This window comes from Rattus norvegicus, chromosome 8, assembly GCF_021556685.1.
Source record: "Rattus norvegicus strain SHRSP/BbbUtx chromosome 8, alternate assembly SHRSP_T2T, whole genome shotgun sequence".
Taxonomy (NCBI): domain Eukaryota; kingdom Metazoa; phylum Chordata; class Mammalia; order Rodentia; family Muridae; genus Rattus; species Rattus norvegicus.
Genome location: NC_141541.1, coordinates 20,496,790 through 20,508,243, shown reverse-complemented (window position 1 = coordinate 20,508,243; position 11,454 = coordinate 20,496,790).

Sequence of the window (11,454 nt, the reverse complement as noted above, 5' to 3'; positions counted from 1 at the left end):
AGTCTTGCTTTCAAACTTGCTCCCACTTCTTTCTCTGTGGTCAAGCTACTTTCTTGAAGGAATTAACATTGTTTCTGACCTCCACTGCCTCGGTGAAATAAAAGTTTGGTAGAGGATCATGTAATCTTCTTGTTCAGCTGGAATACTGCTCTGGAAAGTGAGATTTAATGAAGAAGACTGCATAAGTCATGGCAGCCTCCTGCATCTATTCCCACCATGTTTAAAAGACTTCTTTGTCCCTTAGAAGGAATCTTCTCAGCTTTTTAGAATGAAATCCTCTGCAGTTGTGCAGCGTTGCCTCTGACTGTGGGTTTCAGAAATGTCTCTTCATACTTCTATATGCTTAACTTTCAATGCCACTTGTTGATTACAAAGCAATTGTTTATAACTGCACATAGGCTTTTGTACTAGGTGCCCAGATCATGGCTATGTGTTTGGATATATGATTCTCACTCCAGATGCTGATGATACTGTTTTCTCTGTACCTTCAATTGTCTGAAAGACTTAGAAAAACCTACTAATTTTCTGTTTGTCAACATTTATTTTGTGGCCATAGTGTATAGAGGTGGTGAATAACTTTACATAATGACTCAGAAACTAGAAGCCTCGAGTTATGAATTATTTCTAAATAATCTACCATATCGGGACTTGGAAGAAATTTATCATTTGTGTTTTTTCTACCAAAACCAAAGTAGTAGAACATTTGAAGAAATTACCATTTATATAACAATAAAGTACCCAAACAGAGTGGATATAGTCTTAATGCCAAGGTGGGAAATATGGATATTTTAAATACTATAATATAATCACAAATCATAATCTTTTAACTCAAGGGCACTGCAATTAGATAAGCAGAAAGCAAAGAGCTCCTTTATTCAATCAATTATGTGATTATTTATCTTCATTGCTACCCTGAAAGTGTTAGAAGCAATTGAGTAATCAGAACATACCTCTGGCTGTGTCTGAGATCTATTTATACAGAATTAACTGTGGATGTTAGCATGATCGCTTAGTGTTGAGACCAAGAAGAGATAGGAAAAAGTGAGCAGAATGCAGGCATTCTCCCCTTTTCTGCCTTTTGGTCCTCCAAGATATAAATATCTTATTCAACCACATGCTCTTCTGTCTATAATATGTCTTGTATGAATACATGGGGCCAAATGACCACCGAAAAAACTCTGGAATCATGATTCAGATTAAATGTTCTTTGCTTTGTATCAGATAATAAATGCAAAATTTGATATCAGATTTATTTGATCCTTACTGTAAATAATCTTAATCCCACACCTCTTAATTTTTTGAACTGGATGTTAGAAGAGTTTGGGCTCATGTATTAGAGAAACCTCAACATTTGGCAAACAAGTTAATAGGTATCTTTGCTATGGGATCAGAGTACCAGTGGGTACGCAAAGGAAAGAGAAGGTCTCCTAGAGCTTCAAACGAAACAATGACTCTGCTGAGAATTGGGCCATTCACATCACATTCCAACAAAGAATTTGTCTGCATTTTATCTGTGTCTTGAAGTTCATGAGAAGGAGAGTTAAAGAGTGTTGAGTTAAATAATTTAGCAAAGAAAATGGTAGTTACTGGCTGCTTTTATTGAGGTCTTTAAAAAGGAACTAGGAACAAAAAGCAGAGCAGAAAGCTTGAAACTGTTGTGCAGTCTCAATAGTAAAGAGCTGCGCTTAAATTTATGGACACAGTATTATGGCATCTAAGAAGAATTGCACAATCCAAGAGAAGTAAGCATTCTATGCAAAGATAATATGGGAGTGTCCATAAAGTGTCCATTTGGACTTCAGGGTACAAAATCCCAAACTTGTATGAAATTCTTCTCCTCAAGATGTGTCTGCTGTGGTCTCATCTTTTCTGAAAGCTGGAAAGGAAAAGGTTTTCCTCTCCTTTTCTTTTTGTTCAGATATCCAGATACCCATAGGCCACTGTTGGAGGGGTGACAGGGCCTGGCTTATTCCACAGGATGCTTACAGACCTTGTCAGTGTACATCTGATGCTGGATGTGCCTTAGTGCAAATTAAACAAGTGCAACTTTCAAGATGGATTTCACAAAGATTTCAAAAGCTTTAGTGACCAGGTAAGGCATGACAGGATCAGAGTCCCTGTAGGGTACACTGGCTTTATTTCAATCCCTCTCTCATTTCTGCGCCTCCATTTATTTAAATGTTAGATTATTATACTCAAAGATGTACAGCTAAGTGTTGCTTTGAGTTTCAAAGAAAACTTTATACCGAGGCTTGAACAACTGTCAAGATGCTGACAACTTCTGAATTTGTGTTATATGAACATTACATCATTGAGAAAGAATAACTCTTAAGCAGGGGTAGTAGATGGACAGCTGTATTTTAAAATGACACACTTGGTGGCCAGCTTGACAGATTAAAAAAAACTGATTCTTGCTCATCACTGTTGACCTGACTGTAGAATCACCTAGGAGATTGAGTTTTACTTTGAAAATGTCAATGATAGTGTTTCTAGAGATGATTAACTGAAAGCTTTGGGTCTTCAGTGATCCAGTGACCTCATTACATAGGGTTTATAGCCATATTGATTCAAAGAAGAAATTAAGCAAAAATTCAACACCCACACCCTCTACTTCTTTTCCCTACATGAGATGTTTTCTCTATCATAGATCAAATTCCTGACATTATTCTGTCTAATCTTGGCCTGTAGCATCAAATAACCATGGGTTCATGTCTATATGCCATGAAATACATATCAGTTTTGGTTCCTGGCACTGAATGTGAAATCAAGGGTATTTTGTTCTGACTGTTTAATATTTTTACCATTTTTATGAGGTTCTCCACATCTAAAACTTCATGGAAGAGAAAAATTCTTATTTGCCTTCCTAGCACAGTCTGACATTCATCCAAAGTATTATTGATCATCAGACAGATGCCAAGTACCCACTAACCACTGAAAACACAGCAGTGAGAATGCCAGAGTTTATTTGTTTGCTTTTGTTCATTATGTTTTTTAACTAGGAGCCTTAATGACTTCCCAGAATATCAACTTAAAAGAAACATATTTTCATAAGCATGTGTGTGAAGTAAGGATAAAATAATGCATATTCCCCACCTTTCATTTCTCATCTCTCTGTGATTTACATATGAATATATCATGAATCAGATATTTTTAGCACAGATACCTTTCTACTTAGCTGTGCTCCATTCTTGAAATTCAAAGGAGGCACAATAAAAGCATTTCTGGAAGAGGCATCTACTGCAGTTCAAATGGCATTTAATTGACGATTAAAAGTAAAATAGACCTGGGCTAGAGTGGCAATTCCTTTAAGCCCTGCATTCAGGAGGCAGAGGCAGAGGCAGGCAGATCCCTATGAGTTCAAGACCACCTTGGTCAACAAAGAGAGTGGTTCCAGGACAGCCAGAACCCAGAGAGATACCCCATCTTCAAAACAAAACAAAAAAAGTGAACGGGGAGACATCCTGAGGCTGCAGGAAAGACTGCCACCTCTGCACACCCTGGCCCATATCCCTGGTCCAAGGGGAAACTGCACAGTGCCTCTGGACACAGGGATAGAGGAACAGACAGCTGCTGTTACCTGCGAATCTGGTCTTCGCCCAGGACCGAACTGAACCTGCCAAACAGCTCCCAGCACCCAAATCCTGAGGGGGAGAGAGCGGGACCCTCAGAACTGTGGATACTTCTGAGAAGTCAGAGGAGAATACCCTCTGCCAACAGTCAAGACCCAAGAGGAAATAGCATAGTGCCAACAGTGTCCTTGGAGTACAAGGACCTACATAAGCAATCGGGGGCAGGACCCTTTGATTCCTGCCTGGCCTAGAGCTAGAAGATAGTCTCCAGGAGTGCCTACACAACTGAAATAAGAGCACCTGAGCTCAGGAAAGGCTGAAAGAAAACAGGACAACAGTTCTACAGAAATGCTGATGCAGAGGCCTACAGCAGGGTCAAGTCATACTCAGAAACAGCAAGACAAACAAACACCACAGACAACTCAAAGGCTAGAGGCAGGTGCAGAAACATAAGCAACAGAAACCAAGACAAATTGGCATCATCAGAGCCCAGTTCTCCCACCAAAGCAAACAATGAATATCCAAACACACCAGAAAAGCAAGGTCTACATTTAAATAACACTTGATCATGATGATGGAGGACTTTAAGAAAGACAGAAAAAACTCCCTTAGAAGAATGTAGGAAAACACAAGTAAACAAGTAGAAGCCCTTAGAGAGGAAACACAAAACTCCCTGACAGGATTACAGGAAAACACAAACAAACAGGTGAACGAATTCAAAATGAAAATAGAAACAATAAAGAAAGCACAAAGGCAGACAACCCTGGATATAGAAAACCAAAGGAAGAGACAAGGAGTCGTAGATACAAGCATCAGCAATAGAATATAAGAGATAAAACAGAGAAACTCAGGGGCAGAAGATACCATAGAAAACATCGACACAACTGTCAAAGATAATGTAAAACTCAAACAGTTCCTAAACAAAGACATCCAGGAAATGCAGGACACAGTGAGAAGATCAAACCTAAGGATAATAGGTATAGAAGAAAGTGAAGACTCCCAGCTCAAAGGACCAGTAAATATCTTCAACAAAATTATAGAAGAAAACTGCCCTAACCTAAAGAAAAGATGCAAATAAACATACAAGAAGCCTACAGAACTCCAAGTAGATTGGACCAGAAAAGAAACTCCTCCCATCACATCATAGTCAAAACACCAAATGCACAAAACAAAGAAAGAATATTAAAAGCAGTAAGGGAAAAATGTCAAGTAACATATAAAGGCAGAACTATAAGAATTACACCAGACTTCTCACAAGAGACTATGAAAGCCAGAAGATCCTGGACAGATGTCATAAAGACCCTAAGAGAACATAAATGCCAGCCCAGGCTACTATATCCAGCAAATTTTCAATTAACACAGATGGAGAAACCAAGATATTCCATGACAAAACAAAATTTATGCAATATCTTTCTATAAATCCAGCCCTACAAAGGATAATAGATGGAAAACTCCAACACAAGGAGAGAAACTACAGCATACAGAAAACAACTATATAATTTCCTTGCAATGAAACCAAAAGAGAGACACACAAACATAATTCTACCTCCAAAAATAAAAATAAGAGGAAGCAACAATCACTATTCCTTATTATCTCTCAAGATCAACAGACTCAATTCCCCAATAAAAAGACATAGACTAACAGACTGGATGCATAAAGAGGACCCAGCTTTCCCACATGCTTGAAATACAGCTCAGAGACAAAGACAGACACTACTTCAGAGTAAATGGCTGGAAAAAAACTTTCCAAGCAAATGGCCCGAAAAAACAAGCTGGAGTTGCCGTCCTAATATCAAATAGAAGTGACTTTCAACCAAAAGTGATTAAAAAAGATAAGGAAGGACACTTCATACCTATTAAAGGTAAAATCCACCAAGATGAATTCTCAATCCTAAATATCTATGCTCCAAATGAAAAGGCACCTACTTTCATAAAAGAAATCTTACTAAAGCTCAAAGCACACATTGTATCTCACACAGTAATAGTAGGAGATTTCAAAACACCACTCTCCACACTGGACAGATCATGGAAACAGAAATTAAACAGAGAGGCAGAGAAACTAACAGATGCCATGAATCAAATGGCTTTAACAGATATTTATAGAACATTCCATCCTAAAACAAAAGGATATACCTTCTTCTCAGTACCTCATGGAACCTTCTCCAAAGTTGACCCTATATTCAGTCACAAAACAGGCCTCAACAGATACAGGAAGATAGAAATAATCCCATGCATCCTATCAGACCACCATGCACTAAGACTGGTCTTCAATAACAATATTGACAGAAAGCCCACATATACATGGAAGATGAACAATGCTCTACTCAATGACAACTTCATCAAGGAAGAAATCAAAAAAAAAAAAAAAAGAAATTAAAGACTTCTTAGAATTTAACGAAAACAAAGAAACAACATTCCCAAACTTATAGGACACAATGGAAAATTCATAGCTCTGAGGACCTACAAAAAGAAACAGGAGAGAGCACATGTCAGCAGCATGACAGCACACCTAAAAGCTCTAGAACAAAAAGAAGCAAATACACCCAAGAGAAGTAGAAGGCAGGAAATAATCAAACTCAGAGCTGAAATCAACCAAGTAGAAACAAAAAGGACTATACAAAGAATCAACAAAACTAGAAGCTGGTTTTTTGAGAAAATCAACAAGATAGATAAACCCTTAGCCAGACTAGTCAGAGGTCACAGAGACTGGATCCAAATTAATAAAATCAGAAAAGAAAAGGGAACATAACAACAGAATCTGTAGAAATAAAAAAAAATCATCAGATCCTACTACAAAAGCCTATATTCACAAAACTGGAAAATCTGGAGGAAAAGGACAATTTTCTAGACAGATACCAGGTACCAAAGTTAAATCAGGAAAAAATAAACCATCTAAACAAACCCCATAACTCCTAAAGAAACAGATGCAGTTATTAAAAGTCTCCCAACCAAAAAGAGCCCAGGTCCAGATGGGTTCAGTGGAGAATTCTATCACCTTCATAGAAGACCTCATACAAATACTATCCAAACTATTCCACAAAATTGAAACAGATGGAGCACTACCGAATTCCTTCTATGAAGCCACAATTACTCTTATACCAAAACCACACAAAGACCCAACAAAGAAAGGGAAAATCAGACCAATTTTCCTTATGAATAATGATGCAAAAATATTCAATGAAATTCTTACAAACCGAATCCAAGAATGTAGGGCACCCTCCAGTGGTGAATAACACAACGGTACTGCGCATATGCAGGTTTTGCACCTGGTGTCAGTTGGCTGGTAATATGCTAATGAGGGGGGCGGTACCATGCTGGTGAGGTGATTCGTTCTCCACCAATCCCTGGAGGACAAGTAGTGGGGTGATAGTGGGGTGACCTGTGCCCCACCAATCCCTGAGAGATTATTAGCATACTGTTGTGTATATAAGGCGAGCGAATTTGCCGCTCGTGGTCCCCGTGTCAACAATGAAGGTGTCCTGCAGTAAAGGCTGTTGAGAAGAATCCAACCGTGTTGTGTCTTCCTTGCCGGCCGAGGTGGGCGTGACACAAGAACACATCAAAATGATCATCCATTATGATCAAGTAGACTTCATCCTACAGATGGAGGGATGGTTTAATATATGAAAATCCATCAATGTAATCCACTATATAAACAAACTCAAAGACAATAACCACATGCTCATTTCATTAGATGCTGAGAATGCATTTTACAAAATTCAGCACCCCTTCATTGTAAAAGTTCTGGAATATCTGAAATTCAAGGCCCATATCTAAACAAAGTAAAAGCAATATACAACAAACCAGTAGTGACCATCAAACTAAATGGAGAGAAACTCGAAGCAATCCCACTAAAATCAGGGACTAGACCAGGCTGCCTACACTCTCCCTACTTATTCAATATAGTACTGGAAGTCCTAGCCAGAGCAATCAGACAATGAAAGGAGGTCAAAGGGATAAAAACTGGAAGGGAAGAAATCAAAATATTACTATTTGCAGATGATATGATAGTGTACTTAAGTGACACCAAAAGTTTTACCAGAGAACTACTTAACCTGATAAACAATTTAAGCAAAGTGTCATGGTATAAAATTAACACAAACAAATCCTCTATTCAAAGGATAAACAGGCTAAGAAAGAAATTAAGGAAATGACGCCCTTCACAATAGTGCCAAATAATGTAAAATATCTTGGTGTGACTTTAACCAACCAAATGAAAGATCTGTATGACAAGAACTTCAAGTCTCTGAAGAAAGAAATTGAGGAAGATCTCAGAAGATGGAAAGATCTTCCATGCTCATGGATTGTCAGGGTTAATATAGTAAAGAGGGCCATTTTGCCAAAAGCAATCTACAGAGTCACTGTAATCCCCATCAAAATTTCTACTTAATTCTTTATAGAGATAGAAAGAACAAATTGCAAATTCATTTGTAATAAATAAAAACCCAGGACAGTGAAAACTATACTCAACAATAAAAGAATTTCTGAGGGAATCACCATCCCTGACTTTAAGCAGTATTACAGAGCAACAGTCATAAAAACTGGATGGTATTGGTACAGAGACAGGCAGATAGATCAGTGGAACAGAACTGAAGACCCAGAAATGAACCCACACACCTATAGTCTCTTGATCTTTGATAAAGGAGCTAAAACTATTCAATGGAAGAAAGATAGCATTTTCAACAAATAGTGCTGGTTCAACTGGAGGTCAGCATGTAGAAGAATGCACATCGATCCATTCTTATCACCATGTACAAAGCTTAAGTCCAAGTCGATCAAGAACCTCCACATCAAACTAGATACTCTCAAACTAATAGAAGAAAAAGTGGGAAGGGTCTCAAACACATGTGCACTGGGGAAAATTTCCTGAACAAAACACCCATGGTTCATGCTCTAAGATCAAGAATAGACAAATGGGACCTCATAAAACTTCAAAGGTTTTGTAACACAAAAGACACTGTCATTAGAACAAAACAGCAACCAACAGATTGGGAAAAAAATCTTTACCAATCCTCCATCTGATAGAGGGCTAATATCCAAAATATATAAAGAACTCAAAAAGTTAGACTCCAGAGAGCCAAATAACCCTATTAAGAATTGGGGTACAGAGCTAAACAAAATATTCTCAGCTGAGGATTATTGAATGGCCAAAAAGCACTGAAAGAAATGTTCAACATCCTTAGTCATCAGGGGAATGCAAATCAAAACAATCCTGAGCTTTCACCTCACACCAGTGAGAATGGCTGAGTTAAAAATCTCTGGTGACAGCAGATGCTGGTGAGGATGTGGAGAAAGAGGAACACTCTTTCATTGTTGGTGGGATTGCAAACTGGTACAACCACTCTGGAAATCTGTCTGGAAGTTCCTCAGAAAATTAGACATTTCACTACCCGAGGACCCAGCTATACCTGTCTTGGGCATATACCCAAAAGATGGTCCAACATAAAACAAAGACACCTACTCCACTATGTTCATAGCAGCTTTATTTATAATAGTCAGAAGCTGGAAAGAAGCCAGATGTTCTTCAACAGAGCAATGGATTAAAAAAAAATGTGGTACATCTATACAATGGAGTACTACTCAGCTATCAAAAACAATGACTTTATGAAATTCATAGGCAAGTGGAATGAAGCAGAAAATATCCTGAGTGAGGTTACTCCATCAGAGAAAAACACACTTGGTATGCACTCATTGATAAGTGGATATTAGCCAAAAAGCTCGAATTCCCCACGATGCAATCCACAGAGCACAGAAAGCTCAAGAAGAAGAATGACCAAAATGCGGATGCTCCCACTTCTTAAAAGGGGGTAAAATATCCATAGGAGGAGATATGGAAGCAAAGTTTAGAGCAGCGACTCAAGGAATGGCCATTCAGAGCCTGACCCACATGTGGCCCATATATATATACAGCCACCAAAACTAGATAAGATTGATGAAGCTAGAAAATGCTTGATGAAAGGGACCTGATATAGATCTCTCCTGAGAGACACATCCAGAACATGTCCAATACAGAGGTCAATGATAGCAGCAAACCACTGAACTGAGAACTGGACCCCCTTGGGGCGAATTAGAGGAAGTATTGAAAGAGTTGAAGGAGCTTGTAACCCCATAAAAGCAAAAATGCCAACCAACCAGAGCTTCCAGGGACTAAACTACTACCGAAGACTATACATGGACTGACCCAGGGCTCTAACTACATATGTAGCAAGGAATACACTTTTTGGGCACCAGGGGAAGGAGAAGCCCTTGTTCCTGCCAAGGTTGGACTCCCAGTGGAGGGGAATATGGGGGAGGCAATAAAGGGATATATAGTGGGAATACCTGTATGGGGGAGTGGGTGAGGAGGGAATGGGGACTTACGGACAGGAAACCAGGAAGGGAATAACGTTTGAAATTTAAGTAAAGAAATATATTTAATAAAAATAATGTCCAGTGGTCAATATGGACTACATAAAATAAACGTAAATTAGAATAATAACTGTCCAATTGTGTTATTCTCAACTAGTTTGCTTTATTTGAGTGACAACAGGCAAGCCACTTGTCAATTGACCTCTTATGAGACTTACATATATTTCTCTATAAACTGAAAAAGATAATCACCCTATTATAGGTCCATTGTTCTAAATTATTTATTGCACAATATAATTCATTTAATAGTGCACAGAGCTATTGACATACTAGTAAGGAATTATTCTACAAGTATTACATAATTCTAGAATATCTTTACTCACTGGTGCTCAGACTTAGTTACTGGACTTGTTCTGCTTCTGTCCTTAGGGTATCCTTGTACCCCTTTATATCAGGCAAGCCTGGAAGGAATGAAGCTTATCTCCAGCACCTGAATGCTTGGAGAAACAACCTTCTCCAAGGCAGTTTTAGATGAAAACAGCTCTCTTCTCTAGGGGTTGGGGGAATAAACAAATGCTGTATAAATCTTGGATAATGGGTAGGGGGTTTGAGGGTGAGCATAAATGATTGGCTTGTAACAAGATGCTGGGAATGCTTCAATGCATTCTAAGTGCTTATTGGACACATCCTTATAGGGAAAGAAGAAGTTAAATCTGTAATCTGGCGACAGGGCTAGGTGATTACTTCAAAGCTGGCATAGGTGGGGGTTGTAAAGGCTATGCATACAATGGGACATGCTAGCCAGATGCAATGAGCAGCAGTCATACTCTTGCCTGTCTGAGGATGAGATTTTCAGTGTTTGGACATATCTTGACCTCATCTCATTTTTGCTCTGGACTACCTCCAAAAAGCTCCACAACTACTAAGCATTGAAAATACAATATATAAAAGCATTAGACACCCTTTGTAATAAAATATTTTTAACCAATAGTTAGCTAGAATACGAAACACAGATTTTCTCCCAATACTAATTATGACTTCACATTCACAAATTCTTTTTTTTTTTTTCAGAGCTGAGGACCGAACCCAGGGCCTGGAGCTTGACCTTCACAAATTCTTAAACATTATCTCCCTAAAGAACAGACTGTGTAGGTTTATGGGAAGTGTAGGTATACCAGAATGGATTAAATTGTGCCATTGTCCATAGGAATGACAAAAGAAGTTCTCTTCACCAGCACTGGAGTGAGAGGTGAAAAACTTCCTTGGAGGAATGGTTCAACTAAGAGAATACTGCTAGAGAATCTCACAAAACCAAAGGAAGCAATTGCTTATCACTCTCTAGAAATAATGAAACATGGCTCCATTTTTCTGCTGTTTATATAGTTTTTCTACCTTTTCCTAAACCTTGAGCTATACTAGAATTCGCCCTCATCTCTCCACAAATGAATTTGGGATCAGTAACTTAGTTCTCTTCATACATATTTAGTTTTAAGAAGCAGAGACAAAGAATGCCAATGTCACAGACCAAAAACACATT